General features: G+C 40.3%; 1 protein-coding gene across 1 annotated transcript in view; it reads left to right on the plus strand.

Annotated features, from left to right (window-relative positions):
• Positions 1–8,845, plus strand: part of TSHZ2 (teashirt zinc finger homeobox 2) — a 443,579-nt gene extending 434,734 nt beyond the window's left edge. The window contains exon 3 of the mRNA XM_072801458.1: positions 866–8,845. The gene's annotated coding sequence lies outside the window, so the exon portion shown is untranslated. The remainder of the gene's footprint in view (positions 1–865) is intronic.
• Positions 8,846–11,330: the final 2,485 nt, after the last annotated feature.

Here is an 11,330-nt window from a genome sequence, read left to right on the forward strand (position 1 = left end):
TATGCCTCATGTAAACGCACAGGAGAAAACTAGAAGGAAATACAGCAGAATGTGAATAGGAGCTCTCCCTGGATGGTAGGGCCACAGGTTAATTTATTTTTTCTTTTTCAAAATGCTGTATAATGGGAAAGCCATACATTATAGTTTTTATTTTTAATTATGGAAAAGCACACAAAACATAAAATGTATCATCTTGACCATTTCCAAGTGGCATTAAGCACATTCCCATTGTTGTGCAACTATCACTACTCTCCATCTGCAGAACTTTTTTGTCTTGCAAAATTGAAAGTCCATACACATTAAACAACAATTCCCCCACTCCCCAGCCCTTGGCAATGACCATTTCTGCTTTGTGTTTCTGTAAGTTTGTTTGACTACACTAGGTACCTCCATGGAAGTGAAGTCATATAATATTTTATGACTGGCTTATTTTGTCTTAACACAATGTCCTCAAGGTTCATCCATGTTGCAGAATGTATAAGAATTTTCCCTTCCTTTTAAGACTGAATAGTAACCCACTGTATGTATACATATACCACATTTTGTTTATACATCCATCCTTCAACGGACATCTAGATTGCTTCCTCCTTTTGCCTATTATGAATAATGCTGCAATGAACATGAGTGTATAAATATCTCTTCCAAACATTTTAAAGATTCTTTTTTCCCCTAAGCTGGCTCTTCCTTTCTAGGAATCACATGGTTATATCATACCCTACGCTAGAGGTAACTATGATTCCATGCAGAACATTAATACAAATGAAATAGTGCAGGTGGGCCACTTGGCTACCTGGGGGAAATAACCACCTGAGCTATTCCTCAGAAAATAATGCATCTTTCTCTGTTGTTCTGATTCCCATTACAGGACAAATGCCTTAGTTTCAACTTTTCCAGCCTGGATCCCCCTCACCCTGAGTCCTTCATTGTATACCACCTGCTTCTGACACTGAACTCCTCCTGACACCCTGCTCTGAGAAGACTGCCAAAAAAAAAAAAAAGAAAGAAAGAAAAAGAGAAAAAAAGAAAAAAGGGAAAAAAAAAAAAACCCAGCCCAGCCATCTCTCTTCATTCTTACTAACAATTTGGTAATGAAGTATTGATTTCCACTTCTCTGCTTATGGACGATATTAGATTTTCATTGATAAACTGCAAAGAGGCAGTCTCGTCTCCATGGTCCCCTTTTCACTGTCACGAGAAAACAAAGTGCCACTGAAGAAAAATAATGACTGAGAACATTGATGTACTTATTCCGTCGGTCTGTAACCCTTGACAGGAAAGGGCGGGGGAGTATGAGTCCTCATAGTTTAATGTCCAAGTGAGCTGTGCTAGATGCAGACCCTTGGAAGCTTACTTTCCATGGTAATGTCCATTTCCTATTTATAACCCCTCTGGGAACGTTTGTCGAAAGGAAATGTTTCTGTTCAGAGCAACAATTACGGTTGCACCTGGATTGCCCAGTCCTGGCCCTGCACTGGGGAGCCATTCATCACCGCAAAGTGGAAGAATTATTAAGTTAGACCAGAGTTTGAGCCAAGAAAACCTCTGAACAATGTTCATCTTCTGTGAAAGTTGTTCAAACGGTTAGGCTTAACCATGTTGCTGCCAAAGACTTTTTTCCCAAGCGCTGGTGGGCATCTTTTTAATCATCGTCTTTGTTGGTCACACACACACACACACACACACAAAAACCCACAAAAGACAAAAGCAACAACAACAACAAAACAACGGTTTTAAGTCCACATAGGAGACCTGCAACCTGGCAGAAGCAGGGAAGGTGGTGAGAGGCGGGATCGGAAGGCAAGCGAGAAGATGAGATCTCTGCAGGGTGGAAAGTTCAGCGGCCCCCTTGCCCGGGGATCTCTGTCTGCAGGACCTGTTGTTTCTGGACGGGGAGACCAGCTTAGCTCGAGAAGCAATAGAAAGCATGAAATAGGGTGTCCGTTTTAAATGTGTTCCCGCAACTTTTTTCATTAAAACTTTTGAGGGCCCAATTTTAATTTGTGGAATATTCCCGTTAATAATGAGATCTAATTAAGACATCCATTAAAAGCCCGTTAAAGTTAATTTAACGTAAAAATTCCAATAGAACTGTATTAGATTTTCTCCATTAAATTAACGTTATGGATTTTTAACGGATGTCTTAATTATACGTTATTATTAACGGGAATACTGTATTACACAGATTAAAATCAGGTCCTAAGTCAACTTGGAAAAGCTAAGAGCATGTTTTAATATGGAAAGTCTTGCATACCTAGCGCACAGTTTGGAGATTCAGGGGTAGAGCTGTTTACTCTGGTTGAGCATTTCTATACAACTCAAAGCAATCTATAAACAGGCAAATCTATCATTGCATTTAAACAATGAATTTCCTTATTCTCAAAGGACAAATGATGTCTGGATTGTGTTATAAACTGCTGCTCAGCTATAGGCAAAATAGTTAAACTACTCTAGGTACAACACTAGGAACTTGAGGATTCTGAAACAAACAAACAAAAAAAAACAATTTTGTGGTTGCTTTAATTACCGAGGTTATCACACGCAAAAAAATCTCAACACCAACAACACGAAGCCAAATATCCTCTTCACCGTTTCTCCTGGAAGCTGCCTGTTGAAATTGCTTTGGAAATTTTGACATGATCCCTAAATTCAACATTGGGATTAAAAAAAAAAAAAAAAAAAAAAACTTCTTATTTACCTCCTAGGGAAAGTGTTGCCCTTATGCCACATATAATAGCAAATTGCTTTTTTTATGGCATGCATAACCTAGATGGGAAAAAATATGGCGCTTCGGGGAAGGAGGGAAAAAGTAAATGAAGTTCCAGGAATGTCATTCTGAAGTAATGAGGCATGGACAGAAAATATACCCCTCACATCATCGGATTGAGATGGCAGTCGAAATAGCTTCATTGAAGTGTCAGCACTCATCCATCAATCAATCACCCACAAGGAAAAATAGCAACAGTACAACGGGGCGGCTTTTATGGGATTTACTCATGGGCATAGGGAATAGCGGCTCAAATGTAGTTCTGACATGAAAAGCAAGGTGCTGATATTATTTTTTATGATGGGAGGATCATAAAGTGAATTGAGAACAGCGAGGTCTGTCTTTGCTTAACCTATTCAACCAGAAATGAATGGAGCTCAACTGGAAAGGAACAGTCTTCGCATGGGTTAAGATTGAAGGGTGGACTCTACTGAGCACCGTCCTTCGACAACGAAATTCTATTAAAGGAAAATCAATGCATTAGCATTGGGCTTCTTGAAGCCGTTAAAAATTGTCTGCTCCAACCCAGGGTTATTAGATAAAGTTACGTAATTCAGATTCTGTCGCTACCCTTCAAAAGCAGATTCTTGAGCTCTTGCTCCAACTGGAGGGAGACAATACAATTCTCAACTCCATGGAAATTGTTTCCCCTCTAAGAAAAAAAAATAATAAATCATCTGCTTCAACATTTAATCTATATGGTTTTGTTAGCGCAATTTCTATGGAGGGGTGGGGTGGGAGGCGAGAGACAAAAATATTGATAAATTTGGTAAGATTCATGAATTGTCACTTGGTAACTGTAAATGTCACTGCTGAGGGACAGCTGTTAATGTTCTCCCTAGGAAACAAGATCTGGGTTCATGCTGTGAGATAAACACAGCCCTGAGTACATTTCTAGAGACCAGGCCTGTCTTTCATTTGGAAAGCCCTGTGAGGCTTCTAGAAACTTCTCTCTGGAGGGAAAAACTAACATGAGCTCAGAAGAATGTTTGTAATCTGCTTTCTGACCACCCTCTTCCTCTCTCAGAGCAAACATAGTGCTGATATATTGGGACTTTAGAACTGGAAAGGAGCATGACGTGCAAATATCATGCTAATCACACTCAAGTATCTCCATTCCACCACCAACACTTGTTATCAGTGGGGGGTGAGAAACTGCCTTTTCTTCCCCCATCCCTCCTTCTAGCTAAGACCACTAACCAGCTGCAAACTAAAATGTCCACTGGAAAAAAAAATATTTAAGTTTTATGTATTTGGTCCCATTTTGTAGTTCAGCAACTTCACCAGTTGTACAACATGTTACAAAGCACTGGGGTCGGGGGTGGCGGGCACAAGGCAGAATGGGAAACACGATTTATTCAGCCAATTCGTTCCAAAATATTAGGAGACACCTGCTATGTGCACGGTACTATTCTAGGTGCTATGGGATACAGCAGCGAACAATGCAACACAACAGCCTGGCCCTTCTGTACTTATAGCTTCTCCTAGAGGTAGCTGATATCAGACACCTGCCGGAGGAGCTCACAGAGGGTCCAACTCCCCTGTGTCATTTGTGGTTTCATTCCTGTTTTTCAAAATACTAATATTTCAGGATAGGGATTTCTCCTTCTGAAAAGCATACAGAAAGGAAATAGCTTAAAAACAGGTCAAGGCCTAAATGTAGACTATAATCACAGATACATTGGCTAGCCCAGACAGTCCCCACAGAATTCCTTTAAGGCCACAAATAGAGTTCTTCAAACTCACCCCCAAAATGTGCCTGCTTGGGTTGTTTGAGTCTTGCATAATTAATGTCACAGACACAAGCCGCTGAACTTCGTCGAAATGCAGAAAATAAGCTCATGAAATGACATACTTGGGAAGCATTTACGTAACTCTGGTTTAAGCAGTGAGGAGGTGTACATATACGAATTCACTTTTTATTTTCCAGGCTCCACGGACAGTGACACACTAAGAGTCTATGGTTTCCTGAAACTTCTCACAGTCAATCCAAAGATTACAAGGCCTTAAAAGGTGCACGAGTCCTGTTGCTTTTCTATCTGTCACTTCACCGGCTACTTGACTGTGTTCAAATCTTTCTCATTGGGTTTCATTTTTTTAATCTTGTTATATGTTTTTGTTAAAACACACACACACATTAAAAATGTCATTTTCACATCCTCCTCTACTCTCCTCAAGAACAGAAGCGTGTCGATGTATAGAACTACATATGTGTATGTGTAGCAATAAAGTAGTATCTGTTTTGAACGAGCATTAGGCAAGAAAAAAAATCCCAACTGAACTTTCGGTTTATTTTTTTCCCCTGTGAGATGTTAAAATGCTAATTTCATTTTCTCCCTTCCTATATGTGGCACTTTCTCAAAATATCCATGAAATACTTTTAGACAAAGATTGAGCAGGAGAACGAGATACAAATTTCCATCCCCCCAGACAGAGAGATAGGTTTCCATTGTAGGGAAGCATTAAACATTTTGAAACTTGTGAATCATCTTTAGAATTTCTAGGGGGGAATTTTACCTCTTCATCCAAAGTAAAAGCCACTTATCTCCTTTGGTTTCCTGTGACAGATTCAGAGGCATACGCAGATATACAATTTCCAGGCTCTAGTTAATCTTCTTCCAATAGTTACGAACAATGGGCTAACGGGCGTGGGTGTTTCTCCAAAAATTATTCATGCGCAAGGCAGCCCAAAGCTTCAGGGAAAACTAGAAATGTTTTATGGATTAGAATAGGACTGTTTTAAAATGCTGGTACCAGGTGGAATGCTATTTCTGCAACAGGACTCTGTCCATTTCCTTTGGAAAAATATATTCCAAGTAAAATGGCTCTTCCAAGCAATGGCACCCTTTTATGACACCTTTCAGCACACAAATGATTTTACCAATAGCCATACGATTATCATTAAGGCCTTTGAACAAACGATCTGTTTGAAAAAGATAGATTAAATTCTCACAGCCCTCTCTACAATGTTTGTTTGCTTAAAACCGCTTTTGGAAGTACAAATAATAACTCTTTTGTGAAAACCCCCAGGAGAAGTTGAAAAACTCGAACAAATGCATTACTTACAAAAAGAAAAAAAAAAATCTACCACTCCCTTCAACCCCTCCAGAAAATGAATTTCAGTGTGTTCACTGAATTATCTTGAACCTGAAACCTGCGTTTGGGTATCAGTCCCCAGGTAAAGGCTTATATTTACAGAACTTGCACAATCATACGATTATATCTCAAATGTGAAGACTTTGTACAGTAATATTTTCACTTTCTAAATGACCCATACAACAATCAGGAAGTATAAATGTGTACGTATATTTTTTAAATATACAAAGTTCAACTGGTCTGTGAGGAGAAGAAGCAAAAACTGTTCCCGCCCTGTATTGAGATAAATACAACAGAAACATTCCAGTTTTGCAATACAATATTTTGGCTTATAACACAGCAGATGCTAGAATGTGCAATGCAAGTAAAAAAAAAAAAAAAAAAAAAGCTGACATACGAAACAATTCTTATTTGGCTCAGGGTTCTTAAATGTCATAATATCTCGGGATACAATATACTTTCTGGTCTCTAATATACTTACATCCTCCTAATCTCTCCTGACTTGGATTCCTAACATCCAGGCACAGTCAGCATGAATCATAAACTTTCAAACCCCTCTAAAATCAAGAAGATAGTTGATCATACACAGTCTTTTTAATGGTCAACCCGTTCTCACTCTGCAGAGCGCTTGTAGCTTTTTAGGAAATTTGGTGTCAACCATATTTATGTTACACATTTGCTCCCTTCTGTTGATTCTAGATTTTTTTTTTTTCTTTTAGAATAGGCAGTGGGGAAGTTAGGGCGGAGTGAGTTAGGAGAATCACATTCATCCCTGCTCTGAAGGAAAGTGTTTATTTGCCAGCGAAGAAAAGCAAAGACATTTTTATATTAGGAAAGCAGACTAGTCATTTTCAAAGAAAAATGACTGCAACCATACCTGTAGAATGTTTCCGTGCAAATGCACTAATTTTCTATCGCCTGCATGCTGTATATAATACATTTGCCTGTATACTAGGAGCAAAAGCCAGGCTGTTTTCCCTGTATACAATGCAGCTTGGATGACTGGGAACGTAAGCCTTCCATACATTTTTATACTGTACATATTTGTATATACTAACTATATCGCCATGTATGAACACAGATTTTGTTATATTTGCTTGTTTCTGTTTCCTACCAAACTGGCCCACGATGGGGATCCTTTTGTATAGAAAAAAAATATGCTTGTAATTTTTTCTTGGTCATTCTCTTTCAATAGCTTACGAAAGAATTAGATCTGAGTTTACAAAGAAATTCTAAAAACCAAGTTTGTCTGCATGAGCCCCGTCCAATTGCTGGATCTAGGGAGGAACCAACGTCCTAATTCAGAGTTTTCCTTTAAAGGCATGCTTTACCCCTTGGGAAAACTGCAAACTCATCCATGTAGAATGATCCTCTTTGTATTTTATCTAATAGTGCCTGAAAATTTTTTTTAATGTCTTCTTAGAGGAAGAATTCATAATTGTCGAAATTTGAAACATTAGCTTAATTTTGTTTTTATGACCTCGCAATTCTCCTCCTTATTTATTCGGTTGCTGTTGTAATGGGGCCCCAGGCCATTCCTGACATCGGCGTGTTCTTCTTCTGCATTAAGGATGTTTTTAAAATTACAGAGATTATTGAGCCAACAGGCTGTTTTAATCAAAACCATGTTTCACTTGTTTTTGATGATTATAAATTGTCCTTGCTATGAAAAAAAAAAAAAAAAAAGTTTTCTGCTAGGAAAATTATACCACCCTGTGGCCAAACAGATTCATCACAGATAGGCAGGCATCTGTGCCCACTTCTCTGGGATCTGGAAAATTCTTCCCTTGGCTAGCCACACTTTCTTTTACTCCTCATCATCCCGAATGCCGGGGCTCAATGCAGCCCCTGTTTGCAAATTTCCAAAGGTTTGGCCGAGTTGTCACTGCCCAAAGACAAACAACCGAGCTGGAAATGATGGCTTTCCAGCTTGAAAAAAAGTATGCAGGGATTTTCTTCAGAAAAGGTGCTCCCGCCTTTGTCCCTTGCTGCCACCATCCTGTCATCTCTCCTAATTATAAACAATCTGGTCTTGATACCCCATATAACTTAAATCAGGTCAAAAGAAACATACAGATCAGCCCCTCGCTGAATAAAAATGACTTCGTTTGGATGCACTTAAGACGTATGCCTGTGTCGGATGCTGCAGCATTGAAATTATCTCTATAAGGAGAGATTTTTTAAATACAATTTTACCACTAGAAATAAATTCTCTGATGGTGGAGATGAAGAAAACTCTTAAATTATATCACAGAAGCCATTATTTTTTACATCTAAAGAGTTGGGTGTTTTTTTTTTTTTTAAGAAAATCATTCTACTTTGCGAACTGTAATTAAAGCCCTAAATAATAGATACTACTTCTTTTAGCTATTGTGAAAAACTAATAACACAGTCGCCAAGGTTATATGGAGCCCCTCATTTCCATCAAAAAGGTTTCTATAAGTGTATTATTTACATTTTTAAACATGATGACTCTTTCCTTTGTGACAAAAAAAAAAAAAAATCTTTCTTTTTTTCCACTCAACAGTGGAAAATAGAATGTTTCCCATCTGAAACCTTACGGTAATTTGCATCAGGAAACCCAACTGCTGACATTAAGGACTTGGGTGTGTTCGATTATGATTTTGCTGGAGGCTGTCCCTCATTCTAACGCTGCCGATCTTAAACCACCTTTCTGAGACCCAGCTGATACAGTAGAACCTAGACATGCCTCTCAACACCATTAGCTTTGCAAATGGCTTCGTTTCAGTCAACACCGACTTTCGCTTTGGCCAACTGAATGAAAATTAAAGGAGAGAAGAAGAAGAAAAAAAACACAGATGCACTTAAAACATGAAAAGAATTATTTATATGATAAAAATATATTTAGATTTTCAAAGCACAAGACTGAATAGAAGTGCTCTTTTTATGCTTTGTGAAGATGTTACTGGTAAATGTCTTTCTACATCAGGCTTAATAAATCTGTAATGACATTTGATGGATTGATTTCTGCCTATGTGTGTTTTTTAAGGATGGTAAGAGAGGAGTGAGGCAAGAAAGAGGAGAGGGAGGGAGTAGAGAAACAGCACTGACCCCCAGGGAGGCCAAGCGAGGAAATTATTGGTGGGCCTCTCTCTTGCTTGGACCTACTGACCCGCTTCCAACATCTACCCTCATCTCCAACAGATTTGTTTTTTGCTTTGTTTGTTTTGTTTTTTTACAAATGCCAGCACCCTTGCTTGGTTTCTGGACTGCCTTTGCATGCTTTCAGATCTGGTCAGCTTATGCCGGAGTAATTTATGATGTAATCTCAACAGAGGCAGTGGGCGGCTGTCTCACAAATTCAGGGATGAAGGCAGAGGGCAGACATGATTGAGATGGCCCAGCCTTCTCTACCTCAGAGGGATCACCCTGCTTAACACTCCAGTTTCCCTATGTCCTCCCTCCATTTCCTTTAATGTCCCAGGAGAATTGGAACATGTTTCACACACAAGCTGCCCAAGCAGACGCTGATGCCCCACCAGAAATGATTTGTTGTCTGCTCAGAGCCAGCTCACAGCTTCCATGTTGCGTGGCTACATGAGGGTCTTGCTCGTTAAATAATGATGGCTATCGCATCACCTGTTAGCTCCACTTCATTGCCGAGGCCCCATGTCTGCACCATAAAATATGAGAGCCGGGCGAGAGAAGGCAAGACAGGTGAGGAAAGGGAGAAGTAGTGAAGGCAGTGTTGGGATAAGCCGGTTGGACCAAACCAAAGAGTTCTTGGCTTTCATTCACTTAGTGACTGCTTATCAAGCACCTACCATATGCTACGGGGAGGGTTACACTGATAAGTTGGTGTGATGATGGTCACAAAAGCAGAGTCTAGAGTCAAATTGCATTAAGAATCCAGGCTCTGTTATGTGTTATCTCTGCCATCCAAGGCAAGGTCAAAGGAAGAGTGAACATTATGTCAGGATGAGTGTGGGGACTTCAGGGGGCCCAGAGGTGGCTCCCAACCAAGCTGAGAAGTCATGGAGAATTACTGAAGAAGTTATATTGAAGAGAAAGATAATTTTTCAAGGAGCATCAGAAGAACCAAAAGTACACAAAAATACATCTCTGAACTTCTCCCTTCTTCCATCCAATCCATTGACAGGTCCTGTTGTTTCTAACTTCAAAATACAACGAAAGTCTGTTCAACTTTTAGATGTCCTAGATTTCTGTGATTGCCTTCTAATTAGTCCTTAAGGCCTCCATTCCCACATCTACTCTCCACTCTGCAGCTAAAGTGATCTTTTAATAAAGTAAATCAGACCAGGCCATTCTTTTCCTCAAGACCAAAGGTAGGCACATTTTCTTTGAAGGGTCAGATAGAAAATTGGTTTGGCTTTGTGGGCCATCTGGTCTTTGGCCCGCTAACACAACCCTGTCATTGTAGTGAAAAGCAGCCAGAGATGATAGTAATCAAATACACATGGATGTGTTCCAATAAAACTTTATTTACAAAAACAGGAAACAGGCTAATTTGTCCCATGGGGCTCAAGACCCTCCAACCCCCAGGATTTCCTGTAGAAACTGGCCTTAAGATGAAATGTGAGAGTAAGCAGTTTCTATGGGAGGTGAATCCAAGAAACGCCAAGAAGGGAGTGGGGAATGGAACCTGGAGAAGAAAGGATGTCAATAAGATAAAGGGGCTTTAAGAACAATGACCGCCATGAGCAATGGACCCAATCCCACTGGGAAATCTAAGAGATAAGGCAGATCATGCCTCAATTATTCTATGTACTGAGTAGGGAGCTGGGGTATTTATACACCACCTTTGCTCAGTTATTAGTGAAAGGCTGCTGTAGGGGCTAGGGGCGAGGGCGGGCTTTAACTCCTCGCACTTCCAAACTGCCCAAAGGTTGGAAGAGGTAGGCTTCAGTGGCCAGAGAACACCTGAAGGCATAGTGTCACACAGGTGGAGGTGGACATAGATACACATGGCACGCAGGGATGAACTGATGCACAGGGACACGAGCAGACTCTTGCCACAGCCCATCTCACTTACAATAAAATCCAAACTCATCCCCAGACCCCCTGGTCTGTCTCCTGCCTACTTCCCTGACTTCATCTTCTCCTTGCACACCCAGGTCCAGTGACACTGCCCTCTAACAGTGCCTAAAAGACACTGTGCTGTTCCCTTTGGTAGGAGGGTGCCATCTTGCTGGGCTCCCCATTCCCAGTATCTCAGCTTTGATACGATATCCTCTGAAAGGTGCTCCCTGAACCCCCATGTACAGCGTCCTAGGTTTGCCCCGGCCCTGATCAGGAGCCGTGATTGTGTTCATTTGCACATTCACATAATGTCAATTTCCCCCACAGGCCACATGTGAGGACAGAATTTAAGCATGTGTCTTGTTCACATATCCCCAGTCTGAGATGTAGTATCTGGCACACAGCGGGTGTCCCAAAAATATGTGGTAAGTAAATGAATGCTGTTTTCCTGGAGACCTGGGAACATTTC

The sequence above is a fragment of the Canis lupus genome, chromosome 26 (genome assembly GCF_048164855.1).
Source record: "Canis lupus baileyi chromosome 26, mCanLup2.hap1, whole genome shotgun sequence".
Classification (NCBI taxonomy): Eukaryota; Metazoa; Chordata; class Mammalia; order Carnivora; family Canidae; genus Canis; species Canis lupus.